This window comes from Nycticebus coucang, chromosome 8 (assembly GCF_027406575.1).
Source record: "Nycticebus coucang isolate mNycCou1 chromosome 8, mNycCou1.pri, whole genome shotgun sequence".
NCBI lineage: Eukaryota > Metazoa > Chordata > Mammalia > Primates > Lorisidae > Nycticebus > Nycticebus coucang.
Window position 1 is genome coordinate 12,149,212 of NC_069787.1, and position 22,126 is coordinate 12,171,337.

The 22,126-nt window shown below is 39.6% G+C and overlaps 1 pseudogene; it reads right to left on the reverse strand.

The window, feature by feature from the left end:
• Positions 1 to 18,515: 18,515 nt before the first annotated feature.
• Positions 18,516 to 19,259, reverse strand: LOC128591283 (ribosome biogenesis protein NSA2 homolog; annotated as a pseudogene).
• Between the last annotated feature and the right edge of the window lie 2,867 nt (positions 19,260 to 22,126).

Here is a 22,126-nt window from a genome sequence, read left to right on the forward strand (position 1 = left end):
GCACATAACTGGAAGTGAGCATTGGAAATATCTATGGCAGGCTAATAAAGTGACTTGTTTGTTAAATATAATAGTAAAGTTTTGGCTTCTGTGTTTTATGCTTTTGCTTTTATATTTTGTTTCATACAATTTATTCGGATGGCATTTCACACATGTGCCTGTCACATTCATATGCACATGATCATCTCACAGGAAACACGAGGTCTCTGGATCAGAGAACAGATTATTTATTACTCACCTCAGTTCCCTGAGCCCCAATTCTTCTAGGCAATACAATGAGAGCAGAAGAGGAAACTTGAAATTATGAGACTTGAAGCTTGTACAGTGTGGAGGGAGCATTGGTCCATCCCCTGCTCCAGAGAGAGATAAACCTTTAATCTGGATTATAAATAAATATTCTCCAGGGAGGTGAGGCAAGTGAGGGCTATCGCTTCCCTAGCCTGGAATATGAACCAATGGCTTAAGGAGAGATAAAACTTTAAGTCTCTCCAGAGCAATATACTATCTCCAGCTTCTAATATTTGTCAGTAAATCCTCCTTTAACTTTCCTAGTTCTCAGAAAGCTCAAAGTCTAAATATGAAGAAGTAGCTCCCCTTAACATTAATCTAAGACAGAATGGTAATTAAAGAAAAATCCCCCCTCCACAGTTGGTTGAGAAGCGTGAGCGTAAGTGACAGACAGAATGGAGATACGCCGTTCATGGTGATGAGGGGCAGGGTGAAAACTTTGATTTAGATGACAGTCCCTGGAAAGGCAGTTTTAGAGCGTAGCAGAGAGCAGAGGAAAGATGCATTTTTAAAAAAGTCATCTTTAGAATGACATTTGAGATCAGAAAGAGTGGCAAAAATCTCTCTAATGGACAGAGCAGAGGCAGAGAAGCAAAGAAAGAAGAATGCTAAGAGAACGTGGCTGAGCGTTAGGGTTCACGGGAAAGACAGGAGTTTTAAAGGAATGTCTGGAGGAGGTTAGGGTGGGCATCGGAGCAGAGCTAAGGCAGACTTCAAGGAGGTACCATGATTCAGTCACCTCCAGGCATCTTCCAGCTGTCCATCCCTATTAGCTGGAAAACTCCTCACCTGATAACTTGAGGATAAAAATGCCAATCCCTTATTTCAATAAAACATTTTTTTCAAATGCTATTTCTTCTGGAAATAGAATGCTTTGCACAACCAGCTCTCAGATTAGTTCCCTTTGGTTAACATTTGAAAATCTGGAGCTTTCTCATAAAATTTCACATTTCTAACGTCTTTGTCTTCCCTCAGAAAAAGGAAAAAGAAAGAAAATATGAGCATATTGAAGCTGCATTTCTCCTTAGATGGGACTTCTGTTCTCCAGCATCCCATTATCCCCAGCCTGTTCACTCTCTGGCCAGGAGCCCGAATCACAGTTGCCATAGTGTGAGCATCACTTTTTCTTTCATCATGCTGGCTTTACTTATTTACATAATTAATGTATGATATTTTTCCTTAGAAGTTTTATTTTTGAAACATACTTTTATATCTTAAAAAAAAAAAAAAAAGCTAGCACCCAAAATAGAGTTTGATGCCAGAAATTGATCCAGCAGTGGCTTTAAAGGATTGTTTCCCATCTCCACTCTATGGTGTCTAGGTCTGGCAGAGAGGGTGGCTGGTCACCAGAGAATGGTGAGTTGTGACTGAGAAGTGGCTGCCCAGCCAGACGTGATGTCTGCAAGCTCCTTTGCATCTGAATGGAACTGCATGATTTGCGTGGGGCAGTGAAATGAGGGAGGAAGTAATGTGTAACCACATCATGACCTGGGGAGTTGAAAAAGTGAATCTGCTTTCTCCATACTCAGAGTAAAGTTTTGGTGCTCTCATAGGCTACATGTTGAAGCCTTTAGCTTCATCAACTGCCCCAACTTTGCATCTTTGAATCATTGCTTTAAAAAGCTCCCAACTGGGTTGGGGTTTACTTGACCTAGAACCTTCCAACTGGATTTATTGAAAAGAGACTATGTTTGTTTAGGACATTAAGTCACTCGGATTTTAGGGTTGTCTAACATAGCAATCAGCCTCTTAACTAAAACTCCAGCCATACAAACCTGGATGGGTTAATTTACTTATCTTTGCCTCAGTTTCCTCATCTGTAAAATGAAAAGATAAAGACAGGATACCTCAGAGAGATGTGAGGATTAAATGGGAGTAGTTTGTATAAAACATTTAAGAGTGTAATTGCCACTCATAGCACTGTTACTGTCTGCTTTATTAATGTAGCCAAACATAGTCTTTGGAGAAGTAGGATTCATTCTATTTCTTCCCAATGTATGGTAAGACCATAGAGGCAAATTAGGCAGAACCTAGAATCCCCCTTCAGAAACCCAAGTAGGTATTTCCATCAACAAAGTAGAAAATCCTGCTTCTATTTTTAACTAAGCAAATTAGAAGTTGGATAGGACTTTCTTGAAATGGCCATCCTGTCTACATTTCCTATTTATTGTTGGGCTGAGCCCACATAACCACCATATTGGCTGATCAGGAAAAATGTGGCAAACTCTATGGAAAATAGGTGTGTTAAATTATTTTCATCATTATTATCACTGTGGTTGGGGTGGGAACATGGCCATTATTTTGACTCTCTTAAATCTGATCTTCTTATCACAGGAACCTGTGTTTATGGGGGAGGGGACCTCAGTGCAGAGAACTCTTCTCACCATGGTGAGAAACAGCCATTGTGTTGACTATTATCTCTCTCAAATCTGAGATGGAAACCAGAGAGAGAGAGAAATGTGCCTTTATGGGATAGGGGACCTCAGTACAGCAAACTCTTCTCATTGTGACACTAAGGGATTGGGCCTTCCTGGCTCTGGGTGTTAGAGAGCTGTCTTTCACATTCTACCCTGCACCATCAGGCACCATCAGGAAGCTTCTACATCTGCAGTGGTTGGCAGGGGTGGCTGTGGAGAACAGTCCTTAGTGAAGCTTTGTGTGGCTGGGGTGCCCTCCTGTAGTGTGAGAAGACATGGGCAAAAGTAGGCTAGAGGGGCCATTTCTAGAAACTTCAGCAGTGTGCAGGAACCTGTCCTGTAGGACAAAACCTACCAGTTTTTCTCTAAGTAAGCTGTATTGGGACTGCTATTATTTGAGCACTGGTACCCCTGAACTGATGCACCCCTTTTTCTCCTCGATTTGAATCCACGTTTCTTCTTAATTGAATGTACTTTAAGCTGCCTCAACTTTACTAAGTCTACTCTGCCTTTACAAATGGAACCCACAAATGGTTGGCATGTACAGCTCTCCATCCATGGTGTGTGAGTTTATTAAAGCTTCCTGGCCCTGGCACGTGCCCTGTGTCCTCTCCTGTCCCTCACACTATGTTCCTCCCCGGTTGGCAGCTCTGGAAGAAGCCTGTCAGTGCTGGAAAGGAAGCCAAGCAGATAATCAGGAAATCAAATATTCACCAGGAATGGGTATTTGGAGTGCAGCAAGTTCAATTTGCCAGATAATTTGCTTCCCACACTCAGCTTTACCTACAGCACAATGAAATACATTTCAATTTAAATTGCCTCCCAACTTCAATCAGCATTAATTTAATAATACATATTCAACAGATATAAACACTTCAAATGACTGGAAATGAGTGCAGATCCACATGTGTTTACACTGATATGGGTGCCTAAATATGATATTTATCAGGAATGGCAATGGAAATGATTTTTCTTTTCATTCCCCACTCCTCCCAAATATGAATATGAAATCACCTGCAAGCTGCTAAAGGATTTGCATATTGGGAGAGCTTTTGGCTATTTTGCTTTGCTTTTCTGTGTATTCATTAAGGTTGGCTCTGCTGGGTTTCGCCCTCCTCTGGTGACTTTCTTCTCCGGTCCGGTCACAGCCCTACTTCTGGTTTGTCTAGAGTGGCTCAGCTCAACCTGCAAGTGTGTTTTCTTCCTTGTTTGTGGAACAAGATGGGAGGCTGAGGGAGCTTTCGGACATTTTTGGCACCTAGACAAGAATGCCACACAACAGCCCTAGGACAGAGGGAACATCCTAAAACAGACTCCAGGATTGTCAGGAAAATACCCCCGAGGCTGTGCCTTTCATGATGCAGATGGAGAAATTGAGGGAGGGAGCCTGGCCTAAATGTCAGGCAGAGACGGGACCAGAAGTCAGGCTTCCACCTCCAGGACTCCAAAATACAGCTGTGCTGGGGAAAAAAATACTTAGATTGCATGTGCAGCCAGATGATCCCCCAACCCCTGCTTTCCAGGTGTGGAATGGTTTGTTCAAAAAAGTAGTTTAGCAGCTAGGAAAAAGAATAATTAAAAAGAAATTTGAGAGTTTAACATAAAAGCAAAGAGTACTGATAATGGTTGAGGAACTATACATCTTTAACTCTGTTGAAGTGACCTTGATGCAAATCCCATGCAAACATGTCAATTTTATTAATTCATTAATACAAATGAGATAGTAAAGCTGGTTGCAAGAGCATTTGAAGAATCGAGAACTTATAGGAATTTGAAAAAATGTGTGCATAAGTTTGCTTGATTAGATACCAAACTGTTTTATGTTTCACAGGGTAATAAGACCTTAAAACCTTAATGTTTGGGAAAGCTTTTCTACTGGACGTAACATGTAACATGTAACTCTAACATGTAATTTCACAGTGTCTGGGCTCCTATCAATCACTAAATAGCAACATCAAACACAGGTACTGGCTTCTAGAGAAATAAATCCTGAGTGGACCCGTGAGGCAAGGCCTTATTAATTCAACTTGCCACCATCTCCCTTGCCCCTCACCTATTTTCAAGTGTTGGGTAATGATCAGAGCAGATTTCCAGGTTTCAAATCATAATCACAGTAGAGCATCATAACTGCACTTCATGTTTTCCCATCTATCTCTCAGGCCAGATGCTGCCTCCCCGTTCCACACCTGCCGCTGGTCTTTCACTCTCAGTCCTCAGCCTGCCTGGGCTCTTACCTTTCCTGCTCTTCCTTATTCCACTTCAGTAGTCCTTTACTTTTCTAGTATCCGTGTCACAGGATCCCCAGACTTCTGCAAATCCTCCTGTTGCAGACCAACCACCCTAGTCATCTTCAAGGTCAAAAATTGTCTTGCTGGAAACAATTTGGTGCAGCAGTGAATAGTAGGGTCAGACCTAGAAATCAAAAGCTAATTTCCGTTAGAGAAGGAAAGAATAGGGAAGAAGCTGAGGATACACAAGCATTAGATGTCTTATTGTACTAACTCTATCATACTAACATAATCCCCACCCAGAAATGAGTCTCCAGAGACGTGTAGTTCAGGAAACCATTCAAGGGTTTGGCTGTCCCGGGCCAACATTCAGGGTAGCATCGAACCTTCCCTTTCTATCAGCCATGTGCCTTCCTGTACTTGAAAGCACTTTGACAATTCCTGGCTTTCAGTGAGTAGCTTTGTTGGATAAATTGTTTTCCTTTTAGCACACTCTGAGTTTGTTTTCATGGATCAATAATTATGATTAGCTATTTGGTCTGCTTACACAGGCACAGACTTCAATACCAAGTTCTAATATTTTAAGAAAAAGTGGTTCTGAAGATGACATTTCCTTGGGTTTCTCACAAGATCTGAGACATGGATGCATTTGCTGGGTATACATAATTTAAGACATCTCAGCCTTCAGTTGGAGTCAATAAGTACAGAATTTGTTTACCTTTAAAGTAGATCAGAGAAATAGAAATGGCATGAGGCCTGAGGTCATAAGAGCTAGGCTGCCATTGGGAGGCTTATAGATAGGTGTGTGGCCTTGGGTCAGGTCTGCAGGCTCCAAAGGATAAAATGCCCCTTGCTTTGAATCGCAGGCAAGTTAGTGATGGAAAGCATGTGTGTGTGTGCATGTGTGCCTGTGTGTGCATGTGTCTGCGTGTGTGCTGTTCACCTGTTTCTCAGTATATGGCTTGTTTAAGTGTTTGCACATTATCTTTAGAGCAGTAGAATTAGAATCAAGTGTTCTACGGAACTTAAAGGATGTAGTATTCCTCCAACATTAACAGAGCTGTGGATTTTTTCTTTTTCTTTCTTTCTTTTTTTTCTTTTAGAGACAGAGTCTCATTTTGTTGCCCACAGTTCACAGCAACTTCCAATGCTTGCACTTAAGCGATTCTCTTACCTCAGCCTCCCACATAGCTGGGACTATAGGCACCTGCCACAACGCCCAGCTATTTTTTTGTTGCAGTGTGGCCAGGGCCGGGTTCGAACATGCCACCCTTGGTATACGGGGCCGGTACTCATTGAGCCATAGGCTCTGCCCTAGAGCTGTGGGATCATTTTTGTTTTGTTTTGCTTTGGTTTCAGTTTGTTTTTGAGACAAAATCTTGTTTTGTCGCTCAGGCTACAGTGTCAGCAATCCTCCTGCCTCAGCCTCTCAAATAGCTAGGACTATAGGGACCCCCTTCCCTTCCCTTCCTTTTCCTTTCCTCCTCTTCCCTTCCCTTCCCATCCCTTTATTTCTTTCTTTCAAGAAAAGATCTTGCTCTTGCTCAGGCTGGTCTCCAACTCCTGACCTCCAAGAATCCCCCCTTCCCCTCCCAGAATACTAGGATTACAGGGATGAATCACCACAGATTTGCAAACTTGTAGGAACAGGCAAAGGCAATTCCTTCTTAGCATGTGAATGCACCACCTGCTGGAAGCCACAGCCCCTCTCCCTTGTTGCCCCTACACCTAGAGGAAGTGCTGCTGTATCTGGCAGCTTGCACAAACCTCTAAGGAGAAGTCTCAAACATTACAGACAGTGAAGTGCTGATCTATACAAACTCTACTGGCCTATATGCCTTAAGCAAGGGGATTAAGGAGAAGCCTATGAACTCATTTCAGAAAGTCTATGAGAATGAGGTTCCTGGACTCGACGCAGAGTGTGTATGTATTATGGGGATCCCCCACACTCAGCTTGCCCAGCTCCCTCAGTTGCTCAGCATTCCTCGAGAGACATTGTGGACAGGGAATGTTGGAGTGCCCACTGATGCCCCCACGGTCCTACAGCTCACATCCCTGCCCCTTCCCCCAGAGCAGTCACTGCTGATGACTTTGATTATGTCTTATGACATTTCCTGAAAGGGTCCTGTGTGTCTCCAGAGGTACAAGTTACCTGGGTTGTGGTTCCTGGGGCTTGCTGGGCTCAAAGAACTAAGCTTCTCATCTGGGGTCCATAATAGTGAACTCCGCCTCTGCCTTGTGTTTTCTGCTATTTGACAACTTCTCTCATCTTGGAGATTCTGAGTTCTAGCTCTTGGTCCAATGTTGGCACAAGTGGCACAAGGTCACCTCCCATCTCCCCGTGTTGTATCTACTAACTCACATAGGCAGGCTGGATTTGTACATATCAGCACATCATGGTTTAGAGGTCTGTGATCTTTGAGTGTTCTCATGAGAGGTGAGTGCATGCTGTCACGTTGAGTTGCACTTCTCAAACTATGGTAAGGTTTGTTTTTAAAATTTCCACTTTTATAATGCAATAAAAGTAGAAGAAAAATTAAACTTAAAAAATATACAAAATGCAAATTCCTTGTTTTTATGATTAGGTATAAAATTGTTCTTTCAAGTCTCTATGGAATCTCTGAATGTTTTTTATTTTTTTCTCAATTTCAATACTTAATTTATTGTATACTAGTAACAAGCAACTCCACAGACCAGTGTGGCTGATGGCCCACAACTAGAGAAACTCTGGTTGAGAGCACAGGTGGGAAGGTTCTGTTCTGGTGTTTATATGTCCTTGGTACAGTGCAAGGGAAGACTGTATGTAGTTGATCCTGTCTGATCCTGTTCTCAGAGCTATGAGGATCTCTACCCTATCCATCTCTTCTAAGTCTTACAATCCACATTCAAAGTTCTCTGTGACTAGAGGGTAGAAAGATAATATTTATAAACACAAAACAGCTTAAGGACACCATGGGTCCCTTGAAATCTACTGTATGAATGAAAAGAAGAGGACTTCACCACCTAGACAACCTTGATGTTATTTATTACAAACTTTTTAGCAAGCTGATTTTTTTCCATCCAAATTGCAGTGACCTTAAATTACCTTACATCTGACAAACGGCTTAGGTCTGAGCATTGAAGAAACAGTCTGGTAGCCACTTGGATGAACGGAGTGGGAATGTAGATTCAGCAGATGACTTGAGTAATCCAGTGTTTTCCCAGCATGCTAATCTGAGAAGGCTGCAGCAGTGTAAATATTATCTAAAGTATAAACATGTGTGTAGGAGCCAGGTGCTTTAAAATTATACAACAGATCAATAAATCTAAAACTTGGTTTTGTGAAAAGGTCAATAAAATAGATAAATCTTTGGCCAACCTAACCAGGAAAAAAAGAGTAAAAACTCTAATTTCATCAATTAGAAATGGTAAAGATGAAATAACAACAGACGCCTCAGAAATTCAAAGAATCCTTAACGAATATTACAAGAAACTTTACTGTCAGAAATATGAAATCTGAAAGAAATCGACCAATACTTGGAAGTACGCCACCTACCAAGACTTAGCCAGAACGAAGTGGAAATGTTGAACAGGCCTATATCAAGTTCTGAAATAGCATCAACTATACAAAATCTCCCTAAAAAGAAAAGCCCAGGACCAGATGGCTCTATGTCAGAATTCTACCAAACCTTTAAAGAAGAACTAGTACCTGTATTACTAAACCTCTTCCAAAATATAGAAAAAGAAGGAATACTACCCAACACATTCTACGAAGCAAACATCACCTTGATCCCTAAACCAGGGAAAGACCCAAGAAGAAAAGAAAATGATAGACCAATATCACTAATGAATATTGATGCAAAAATACTCAATAGGATCCTAACAAACAGAATACAGCAACACATGAAACAAACAAATTATACACCATGACCAAGTGGGATTTATCCCAGCCTCTCAAGTCTGGTTCAATATACATAAATCTATAAATGTAATTCAGCACATAAACAAACTAAAAAATAAAGACCATATGATTCTCTAAATTGATGCAGAAAAAGCTTTTGATAATATCCAGCATCCTTTCATGATCAGAACACTTAAGAAAATTGGTATAAAGGGACACTTCTTAAACTAATAGAGGCCATCTACAGCAAACCCACAGCCAATATCGTATTGAATGGAGTTAAATTGAAATCATTTCCACGTAGATCAGGAACCAGGCAAGGTTGCCCATTGTCTCCATTGCTCTTTAACATTGTAATGGAAGTTTTAGCCATTGCAATTAGGGAAGAAAAGGTGATCAAGGATATCCACATAGGGTCAGAAGAGATCAAACTTTCACTCTTCGCAGATGACATGATAATATATCTGGAAAACACTAGGGATAATACTACAAAACTTTTAGAAGTGATCAAGGAATACAGCAATGTCTCAGGCTACAAAATCAACACCCATAAATCTGTAGCCTTTATATATACCTACAATATCCAAGTCAAAAAAAAAGTCAAGGACCCTATTCCTTTCACAGTAGTGCCAAAGAAGACGAAATATTTGGGAGTTTATCTAACAAAGGACGTGAAAGATCTCTATAAAGAGAACTATGAAACTTTAAGAAAAGAAATAGCTGAAGATGTTAACAAATGGAAAAACATACCATGCTCATGGCTGGGAAGAATCAACATTGTTAAAATGTCTATACAACCCAAAGCAATATATAATTTTAATGCAATTCCTATCAAAGCTCCATTTTCATATTTTAAAGATCTTGAAAAAATAATACTTCGTTTTATATGGAATCAGAAAAAACCTTGTGGAATGTAAAGGTCTTAGCAAAATAACTAAGAAAATGCCACGAAAGCTATGTTAACTAATGTGATGAAAATGTGTCAAACGGTTTATGAACCAAGTGTATGGTGCCCCATGATCATACTAATGTACACAGCTTTGATTTAATAAAAAATAAATTAATTATTTAAAATAAAAAAATAACCTTGAATAGCCAAAACATTACTCAGAAATAAAAACAAAGCAGGAGGAATCATGCTACCAGACCTGAGACTATAGTATAAATCGATAGTGATCAAAACAGCATGCTACTGGCACAAAAACAGAGAAGTAGATGTCTGAAACAGAATAGAGAACCAAGAGATGAATCCAGCTACTTACTGTTATTTGATCTTTGACAAGCCAATTAAAAACATTCAGTGGGGAAAAGATTCCCTATATAACAAATGGTTCTGTGTGAACTGGCTGGTGATCTGTAAAAGACTGAAATTGGACCCACACCTTTCACCATTAACTAAGACAGACTCTCACTGGATAAAAGATTTAAACTTAAGACATGAAACTATAAAAATACTTGAAGAAAGTGCAGGGAAAACTCTTGAAGGAATCGGCCTGGGTGAATATTTTATGAGGAGGACTCCCCAGGCAATTGAAGCAGTATCAAAAATACATTACTGGGACCTGATCAAACTAAAAAGCTTCTGCACAGCCAAGAACATAGTAAGTAAAGCAAGCAGACAACCCTCAGAATGGGAGAAAATATTTGCAGGTTATACCTCTGATAAAGTTTTAATGACCAGAATCCACAGAGAACTCAAATGTATTAGCAAGAAAAGAACAAGTGATCCTATCTCAGGGTAGGCAAAGGACTTGAAGAGAAACTTCTCTAAAGAAGACAGACACATGATCTACAGACACATGAAAAAAAGCTAATCATCCTTAATCATCAGAGAAATGCAAATCAAAACTACTTTGAGATATCACCTAACCCCAGTAAGAGTAGCCCACATAACAAAATCCCAAAACCAGAGATGTTGGCATGGATGTAGAGAAAAGGGCACACTTCTACACTGCTGGTGGGAATGCACACTAATACGTTCCTTTTGGAAAGATGTTCGAAGAATACCTAGAAATCTAAAAGTAAACTTGCCATTTGATCCTATAATTCCCTTACTAGGTATATACCCAGAAGACCCAAAATCACAATATAACAAAGACATCTGTACCAGAATGTTTATTGCAGCCCAATTCATAATTGCTAAGTCATGGAAGAAGCCCAAGTGCCCATTGACCCACGAATGGACTAGCAAATTGTGGTACATGTATACCATGGAATATTATGCAGCCTTAAAGAAAGATGGAAACTTTACCTCTTTCATGCTTACATGGATGGAGCTGGAACATATTCTTCTTAGCAAAGTATCTCAAGAATGGAAGAAAAAGGTATCCAATGTACTCAGTCCTACTATGAAGCTAATTTATAGCTTTCATATGAAGGCTATAACCCAACTATAGCACAAGAATATGGGGAAAGGGCTAAGGGAGGGGAAAGGAGGGCGGAAGTCAAGGTGGAGGGAGGGTAATGGGTGGGGCCACACCTACGGTGCATCTTAGAATAGGTACAGGCAAAACCTACTAAATGCAGAATACAAATGTCTACATACAATAACTAAGAAAATGCCATGAAGGCTACATTGAACAGTTTGATAAGAATCTTTCAGATTGTATATGAAACCAGCACATTGTACCCCTTGATTTCACAAATGTACACAGCTATGATGTAACAATAATATATATATATAAATAAAATAAAATAAAATAAAATAAAATAAAATAAAATAAAACAGTGAAGCCAATAAGGCCATACCCGTGGCTCAAGGAGTAGGCACCAGCCCCATATACTGCGGTGGTGGGTTCAAGCCTGGCCCTGGCCAAAACTGCAAAAAACAAACAACAACAACAACAACAAAAATCAGTGAAACCAGTGACCTCAGTGAGTGCTTCTGGTAACAACTCAAATGTTACAGGGAAGAAAAGGGGAGAAAAAGGTGGAACAAGAATCTGAAATTTTGCAACAGCTGACATCCTTTGAAGGAGAGATTGGAGGGGTTCAGGTATGAGCTAAAGGGGCTCATTATAAATAACCAAACCCAAAGATCTATCACTGATTTTTAACTATGTCAGAATCACTGAAATTCCTGTGTTACTGCAAAGAGCATTTCTCTGATGGTTAAAACAGTGCATCAGAGCATTAACTACATTAAGTGTTTGCTTCTTGCCTGAAATTGCCACATCAGTCAGGAAGATTGTAACTGGCGCGGTACACAATTGGGGGAGAGAATTACTTCTGAGACTGCAACTGTGTAGACCAATTAAATGGAAAGATAATGCTATTATGTGAAAAACTCACTCACATAAAAGAAATTATCACAAAGATGAAGTCATACAAGGAGGTTTTGGGGAGTCATTAAATAAAATGATGGAGGATGGCTTCTTGTAGAAGAACTGATTTTTATCTAAGCAGCCATATTTATCAAGACATTAATACCAAAGTATGTGATGCCTGCCCTTTTTGGTGCCTTCACCAAATATAATCTCTTTCACATTTAGGTAAATGATATGATGGAATCAACTATATGAAATTCTTTAATAGAATGGAAAGAGTCAAGTCTTGCAGTTAATAGTTTATTCCAGGCTTCAGAATCATCTGAGGTATTTGTCAGTAACAGGGATTTCAGGTTCCCAAGCCCAGATTTTCTGTCATCAGATCTGAAGTAACCTAAACTGCCTTCTCAAGCATGTCAGGTGAGGCGGACACAGTGGCCCCTAGAACACTTCCAAAATCCACAAATTCTTCACTGTATGAATGAGGAAATGGGAGTCTTACCTGTGCAATCTTGATGAGGCTGTTTAAACTCCGGGAGCTAGAGCCAAGACTAGAACTCAGGGATCCTGTCCTTCACCTGGCTCTCCTGCTGAATTGCTGTCTGTCAACACCTTGGAAGTAAACACATCATTCTTAGTTTATAAATGGAAGGGCTTGCCAGGGAGGACTCAAACAAGTGCTTTGCAAATTATCAAGACTCTTTTAAAATTCTACTTTAGTTACATCATGTCCAATGAGTACCCCGGATCTCTATAAACTCAGAGATAGCCAATAGCCAAGAAGATGGGTAGCGGATAGCCTTTCTTTTTGCTCCTGTTGGAGATCTAAAAATCACAAAAGGAAATAGAACTACAGAGTTCATTACCAGTTCACTTATCAACATGTGAAGCAAGACTCAAAACCAAAGCAATTCTCTTTTGAGTCATTCCAACAGCAATTGAATTCTAACACTACCTAGAGTTAGCACAGACCACACAGATTGGGGGTTCAGTCCCACAAGATCACCCCTACTTCAAATGCCAGCTACAAAGTCCAGGTGTCTCCCAGTTGGCTACAAATTTGGAAGTTTCCATGAACTTATTCCATCAGGTTTGATAATTTGCTGGAACAACTCACAGAACTCAGGGAAGAGCTATAGGTACAATAACAGTTGTATTGCAAAGGTTCTAACTCAGGGAAAGTCAAATGGAGGAGAGGAAATGAGCAAGACATGGGCATGAGAAGAGGCGTGGAGCTTGTGTGTTCACCACGTGAGTAACCCCCCAGCCCATCAAGGTGGTCACCACTAGAAGTTTTCCACTCCTCAGCATTTCTGAATTTTTATGAGTGTCTCCTTACATAGGCATGGTCAATGAAACCGCTGGCCGTGTGACTGAACTCAGTCTCCAGTTCATCTCCACTTTTTAAACATGGTGAGACATTCTGGTGACCGCCACCATCTGGAAGCTATCTAGGGGCCTAACCATGAGTCATTTCATTAGCATAAGCTTAGGTATGATCTGAAGGAGTTCATTATAAATCACAAAAGATATTCCTATCACTCAGGAAACCCAGGGTTTCAGAAGCTCTGTGCCAGGAATTCTGGGATGAAGACTAAAACATATATTTTTATTATACCACATCCTTCAATTTTGTTTTGAATAAATTCTGTTGTCTGAAAAGGCCATTTGTCATATTGACTAATCCAGGGCTTTGTTCAAGGACACATTTACTGTCTAAGTCTGTGCTGAGATATACAGGAATATTAGAAATGATTATGTGTGAAGTTTACACTTCTTACATTAAAAAAGATGCGAAACAAGATGGCTTTATAGATTATTTTGTTACTGCCTAAATGTTATTATGATGTATAAGCAAGAATAGATTTATAGAGAATTGTGCATTACCTTGCTACCAATATTAGGCTGTAGTAATAAATATCATCCAAATGGCACTTTACAGTTTATAATGTACCTTCGTAAGCATCATAATAAACTGCTAACATTTACTGAGCACTTCTGTGGGTCAGATTGTGTGCTAAGTGCTATCTGTATGATAACTCTAGCTTCTGTGCATCATAACTCTATTTAGCAGACACTATTCATAGCTTGTTAATGAGGAAATTTATGTGTATGCAAGGTTAGATAACTTACTCATAGTCACGAATTACTGTCACCACTTGAGCCCTGGTTCACCTGACTCCGGAGCCCTTAACTATTTTTATAATCCCTACTCTATAACCTGAAAGTAGAAAGTAGATAATCCTGGACTAATAAACCAGAGTTTCCGGCGGTGCCTGTGGCTCAAGGAGTAGGGCACCGGTCCCATATGCCAGAGGTGGCGGGTTCAAACATAGCCCCGGCCAAAAACCACAAAAAAAAAAAAAAAAAAAGTTTCTATTTGTCCTTGAGTTTATGAACCTCAGATTTCTCCTTTCACATTGTTGGGCTGAGCAGAAATAGAGGTAGATGCACTCTGCCATTTTGAGCTTTGACATTTGTGATTAGATGCCTGAGTTGGGCTTCTGCTCTGGTTTTGTAGGTGATGACAGTTTGTAAATCTGGGTACTTGGAGGGTGAGGGGCAGGTTCCCCCCAAAAATCTAGAACCAGTGTTCCATGTCCCTTAATGCCATAGTTCCTAGTCCCAATAATGTCAAATGTTTATTTTCTTTGCTTCTCTCTGAATACAGATCAAGACCACTTAGCCGCAGATTTAAAACTAAACAGTCCAGTGAAAATACCTTTGAAACCCACATGCTCAATAGTGGTTTTGAATTTTCACTGACAGTTGAAATCTAGAGTATTTGGGTGTCTGTTTTTCCCTCCTGCTGTCGTGGAGCTCTTGACTTGTTCCCATAGATCTGGGGTTTTGCTGTCTGAGTCTTTTACTTACCAGCACAGCTGAACTTGGTCAAGTGGCTTAATTTCACTGAACCTCAGTTTCCTTCTGTGTTAGGTAAGAATGATAACACCCACCTCCCAGGGTTACCAAGAGGACAAAATGAAAGAGTTTGCTACAGGATGACGACCTAAATCTGGTCCGACCCTTTGCAGAATTACCCTTGACTGCACCTTTCCCTTTCTCTTCTTCTCCTAAGCGTGCGGCTGCATCCATGTAAGTCTTGTAGGTCTTGGGCAGCCCTGCACATCTCAGCAGGATCCCATTTAGAAACGGAAAGGAATAGTCTTGAAATTGCATAGAGAATTCCCCCTAGCCAATTAAGAAGCAGACTTTATCTCCACTATGGGATGTTTCCCCATAACTTCACAATGGCCTCAGGGATAATCAGTGCTCTGAATTTAAGATGACCCTGAATCTTCTTGTCATTATGGTTGGTGTGACCTGAGGAGAGCCTCAGGACAGGACATAAATTTATGTGGACTTCCAGGACTCCAACTTCCTCATGGGATAGCTTTTCACCATGGCATTTATGAGAAAGCCGAGTGCTCTGCTTCTGACTGGGTTAACAACCTTGGGCCGCTAATCTTCCCTGTGCCTCAGTTTCCTCATCTGTACCATGGAGCTAATAGTAGTTACCTCATATAGTCATAATGAAAATGTCTCATGTGTTGAACAGCATGTGTTTTTGCTGTTATGCTCAAGATTTGCATTAATATAATAAAGTTCACCTATTTCCCTATTACTCTTGATATTTCAATAATGTGACAGAGGTAACATTATTATCAAGAATCGGGAAATTTTAGATTTCTAAAAGCTTTATTTTAAGCCAGGGTTTCTCACAGATTGATATTATAAAAGGCGATTTTTGGATGATGTGAGCATAGACTTTATTTTTCAAAATAATTTAGAATTTATTTTAATGTACTTGGGAAATATGAATAATATATCCAGCCCATGAGTTTATGGGTTTTCTATGGATAAAGGTCCAGTGGCAAGAAAATTAGGTTCAATATATATATATGAAGAACCAAAAAACTTTCCTTTGGAGAATTTCAGGATGTGAGATGTTTCTGATTAGAATTTATGTCTCTCCAAGTGCTTAGAAATATTGCAATGCAAGAATCAACAGAGGTGTGAATTTTCATTCACTTAAATTACAGACAAGAATCCGTGTTTTAAAACAATTTTGAAAAGTACTTTGAGAAGAAAAATGCCATCAAGATGGCTTAGTGAAAATAACCTTCGTGGGTCCCCTGCCCCTCCCCCAGAAGTCTTTCAATGACGCTCAGCTGTGATTCTCTTCTTACGTCTAGTTCTTGATTTACTTAAGGATAAATCACCTAAGTAGAATCCCCTTTATTGCTGCTAAAATCCTGTCCCTGAGGAGTAATTGTGGCTTTAAAGGCAGAACTAGTACAGCCATGGCTGACGGTCTGAGCAGAGCTCCGCGCAGTGCCATCCGCGTTCCCTACCGGCTTTCTGCTCATTCCCCAGCAGAGGCCTGGTCGGGGCTTGCCGGGATGTCCCAGAGGAAGAGCTGCCGATGGAGCCTCATCAGCTGTCTTTTGTGGGGGCCGTGACATCAATATGGAGAGCATGAGGCCGAGAGGAGACTTGGGCTCCAGTCCAGATGGTCCCTTTGGTCTGACCCTGGGCGAGGTATTTAGCCCAGACTCGTGCTTAAGTTACAGGACAAAACCAGCCCAGGGGTCCGAGTCAGCGACCGGTTCCTCCTGGGTGCAGGTTCCCGGTCTCGGTGGTAGGGTGTGGTGGTGGTTGTTTGGGGCCTGCACAATGTTCCAAAGATGAGGAAATTTCACACGAAACATCTGGAAGTTCTGCTTCTGTTTGAAACCTCAAGACGCTGTGACTTGGGTCCAGCGTTCCTAGATGGCACGATCCCCTGGAGGTGAGCAGCTGTGGCCCACCATAGATGCCACTTCCTCGGGGCCTCACCCCTCCCTTTACCCAGGCAGCTGCTGGGTCCTGTCGCAGCACCTGCAGGTGGCCCCGTGTTTCTGACTTCTAGAACTCTCTTTCGATTTCTCAAATGTCATCTTTGTTTCTTCCTCCTTGGTGCTTCCAGAAAAGACTGGGTTTAATAGATAAGCAGTGTCTGTGTTATTAAACCAGTTGTACTGATTTTTCACAACTTTCCCTATGTATAATAAATTGGTCTTCATAATTATGACCATGAACTTTAAGATAAATTCAGTTAGGGTTAGTTGACTTTTTTAAATCTAGAATTAACTCCCATATCATAAAAGTGATTATTCCATTTTTAAAATGATTGGTTTTTTTTTTTTAGGTGGTATTTGGCTGGGGCTGAGATTGAACCCACCACCTCCAGCATATGGGACTAGCGCCCTACTCCTTGAGCCACAGGCGCTGCCCTAAAATGATTGGTTTTGATGTGATTTTGAAAGAACATCCAAGCTTCCTTTATTCTCTCAAATTATCAAAGGAATCAGAAACAACATAAAGATAATGAGGAGGAAAAAGCCCTGGTGTTCATTTCTATTTGCTAATGTATTATCTGCCTGCTCTCAATCTTTAGGGAGTCCAGGAAAATGTAATTGTTGCGGGGGGAAAGCATCAGGTAGCAGAATAACCTAAGATATAAGAAAAAAGTAAATTGTGAAGTATTGATTTAATAATAGGGTATCTTTATAGTATACATGCAATTATCATAAATAATAACAATATCCCATGAAGTCAGTGCTTATTATTTTACATAATTCGATATATATTTGATATGCTATGCACATAATTATGATATATAGTAATTATATATAATATAGAGGATGTTTTAAATTGTAACATGAAGTAAATGTGGAGCCTACCACATCTTCAACTTGAATTTCAAGTTTTCACAACGTGGACAGTCAGTTATGTTTTTTCAGATGGATTTAACTGCTTTAGAATCTATAAGAAGTAGACTTAATATTTGTTGGCTTCCTTTATATGATGTAACTTTTTCTAATTTTCATATATGACTTTATCAACTGTATACAACTGTCTTGGGCAGATTGTTCTGCTAGGTGGAGAACATCAGTGGACTGGGTGTTCTAGTAGCACCCTAGCTCAAGTCTTGGCTCTCATAGCTGCTAGGGTCACAGAGACAGTAAGTTTGAGAAGCACACTAAGCCTCAGTTTCCTCCCTTGTAAAAAGGGATAATAATAAGACTTACAAATAAATTCATAAAGACCATATAAAATAATCCTCCTAAGTCACTTTGCATTCATGCCTGGCATTTAAAAAAAATGCATTATAGATGCTTTTGGGTTTTTTTTTATTTTTGGGTAAAAAATTAATGGTTATGACTTGAATATTCTCTCAATCTTGACTTTTAAAGAGTTTTCTTAGTTAAATGTTTTGACTATTATCTTTTTAACTGGACCATTGTAATGTTTTGTACGGTTTAATAAATGGTTCTCTTGATGACTGCAGACATGTAAGGCTGTTTGGTAGTGATCAGAAACATCCCAGTGTTGCTTTTCTTCTTGGATAATCTTTAAGTATGAAATGGCTATCAAACCAGCAAGCCTGCATTTATGCATCTGTCATTTTCAGGATTGTTGGTAACCTGGGCATATTTCCCTCAAATAATTCTGCTGCTTTATGTCCCGAGGCCCAGCTCCCTCACATTGACCTCTATGGCAGACTCTGTCAATAGCACCCAAAGTTGTATATCACAGGGATAAGGGATTCTTCTTTACACTGAGAAATCAGGAAAAAAGGTGGCTTTCAGTTCAGGCCCTGTTACGTGGGCCTTTTCTTGCAATGTAGGCCCATTGGCATCATGAATCTTTCATTTTTAGGTGGTTTTCTTCTAAAGCCATCACCAACAAAGCAGCCTTTAGCAACCAGCCTCCGTCTTTCTCTTTCCTGTTCAAATAACTTTTAATACACCTGTTTCTCCCTGGACTTTGGGTGAAGTGACTTCCCATTCTCCCACTTCTCCTTTGGGTTTTTGTTTAATCATACTGGAAAGTACTTTGGCTCAGTAGTGTCCCTGCCTGTCCAGCAGATAGTAGCTTCTGCTCCCTGTGGATTTTTTTCATCATCATCCTTTAGTTCGGTGTTTCTCTGTTCATGCGTCTCAATGGTCCTTTTTATTTGTATTTTCTCAGCATAGCGTGTTTGTGGTAGAACTTGGCCCTGGGAACAGGCATCTTCTTTGCCTTCTTTGAGCACTCTGAGCCTCTGACTTTCCTTTTTTCTCCTTTTCTCAGGGTAATCCAAATAATATCCATTGTGTTTATGGTATAATCCACTATATTCATTTTGTGGCATGATGACAGCTGCAGGGCTGCTGGGCATAAGCTCTGGGGCACAAAGGAGCTCTCAGTCTTTGGGTGTCAGAGACCCACTAAACATTTGAGGTAGGACGTGACAGGAAAAGCTGTCTTTTTTTTTTTTTAAGCCACAAATGATTTCTGTTCAAAATGGTTTAGTGCTACTTTTTCCTACTGGTCATGCGTCATTGGGATTTACAAGCAGATTGCATATTACATTTATCCTCTCATCTGAACTAAATTTTATCATTCAATAGCCCCCACTTCTCATAAAATAAAACCTTTTGCAGACACGCACTGCCAACAAGAAGGGCTAACTAGCCTGACCCCACACAGCCTCAGAGGACAAAGGCAGGCAGCGGCACGTGTCTGGTTGAGGTTGTTGGTGTAATGCCTGTTGTCCCATCAGATGGAGTGGGCAGGCAAAAAAACTAATCAGCTGGGTTTTGATGTCAGATTATTTAGAAAACCAATCTTCTGTATTGTTAGGAAAGATTGAGCACTTGGTAGATCAATATTCTGTAGGCATGTAAACTGCTACCATCTTACATCCAAAGAATGGGAAATCCTTTAAGAAATGAAGATCAAACTGCAATAAACATTCTGGTACAAATATCTTTCTTATAATGTGATTTTTGGTCTTCTAGGATATATACCTAGTAGAGGAATTGTAGGATTGAATGTCAGGTCTATTTTTAGATCTCTAAGTGTTCTCCAAACATCTTTCCAAAAGGAACATATTAGTTTGCATTTCCACCAGCAGTGTAGAAGTGTTCCCTTTCTCCACATCCAGGCCAACATCTCTGGTTTTGGGATTTTGCGATGTGGGCTAATCTTACTGGAGTTAGATGATATCTCAAAGTAGTTTTGATTTGCATTTCTCTGATGATTAAGGATGATGAGCATTTTTCCATATGTCTGTAGGCTGTGTGCCTGTCTTCTACAGAGAAGTTTCTTCATAATTGCTAAGTCATGGAAGAAGCCTAAGTGCCCATCAACCCACAAATGGATTAATAAATTGTGGTATATGTACACCATGGAATATTATGCAGCCTTAAAGAAAGATGGAGACTTAACCTCTTTCATGTTTACATGGGTGGAGCTGGAACATATTCTTCTTAGCAAAGTATCTCAAGAATGGAAGAAAAAGTATCCAATGTACTCAGCCCTACTATGAAACTAATGTATAGCTTTCATACAAAAGCTATAACCCAATTATAGCCCAAGAATATGGGGAAAGGGGAAAGGGAGGGGACGGGAGGATGGGTAGAGGAAGGGTAGTTGGTGGGATCACACCTACGATGTATCTTACAAGGGTACATGTGAAATTTAGTAAATGTGGAAATACATGTCTTAACACAATAACTAAGAAAATGCCATGAAGGCTATGTTAACCAGTTTGATAAAAATATTTCAAATTGTATATAAAACCAGCACATGGTACCCTATAATTACATTAATGTATAGAGGTATGATTTAATAAACAAACAAACAATAAAAGAAATGAAAATCGAGCTTGCTGTTGTCCCTCAGACTTACACACACACTTAGGAGTAAAGGGCATAGAGAAGTCTCAGAAAACACCAAAGCCCGTGAAATCCACTCGAGTGCACAGCTATGCTTTTGACCTCAATCTTTTAAGTTACTATTTGGTTTCTTGTTCAACTTGATTCCTACCTTATTTGAAGATGAGAAAAAGATGTGACAGTGAAAAATCTATAAATGCAAAGGAAATTAAACCCTCTTGGTTTGGATTCAGAGGAAGGCCACATATTTAAATAATTGCTGATTTTGTAGAATCATTGAAATATTTTTATTTTCATCGTTTCTTCCTTTGATTTAAACTTTTTTTACACTCTATTTTAGTTGTACTTATTATAGGCACCATGGTTAAATATTATTTTGCCTTTCATAAAAGAAAGCCATAAAAAGGCCACTCAAAATTATGGTGATTTCTGATGTAGTAGGTCTTTTTCTTTCATGTTGTTTTATGTTGATTAGTTTTTGCATTTTGTTTATTTTTCTTTTCGTTACATTCCAGAGATTGATTAATACGATTTAGTCTCTGCCAGTTTATGATTTCAACCACAATATGTATTTTTATTCTACTAGTGCTTATTTTATATTTTAACAGTCATAAACATATTTAAAACCTCTTACTTTTTTTTTAACAGCATTTTATTGTGAAAATTGTTAGACACACAGCACATTTGAAAACGTTTTACACTACACACTTGTATCCACTACTTGGGCTCTGCAATTAACATTTTATTGTACTGGCTTTATTAATTAGGACACTCCCTTATGATGAAAGTTTACTCGCTACTGCTTGCAATAGTACTTACATATTTTTATTAACCAAGAAAAGGTGCATTCGAACTTTTTAAAACCCTATAAAAAAGAGGTGGCTGAGCTAGAGTAGGCCTTACTCAATGAATATATAGATGGAAACTTCCAAGGCTTACATGCCTCTCCATACAGTGACCTCTGAAAGGATCTATTGTCCCTACGCTAGAATCATGTTGAGAGGGCCTTCTTAAATTGTCATCTTCTGAACTTAAGCCTTTTTATCAGATGCAATCAAATGTCAACTTCTGATGAAAAGAGAAGTTGCTGTTGTCCCCACATTTCCAGAGAAAAAGTGATTGATCAAGCTGTTTGGCTTGATGTATTTCCCAAAAGTTGATATCATTTTACATTAAATCCCAGATTGTGAAGAATCAATGTATTCTCTTCATTAGTTTCTTAAAAATATCCTCTTTGCAATAAGTTTGAACTGATTTCACTCATTAAATGTCTTTTACAAGATTTATTTGTATATATTCATAGGGTACAGATACAATTTTGCTACATGGATATATTGCA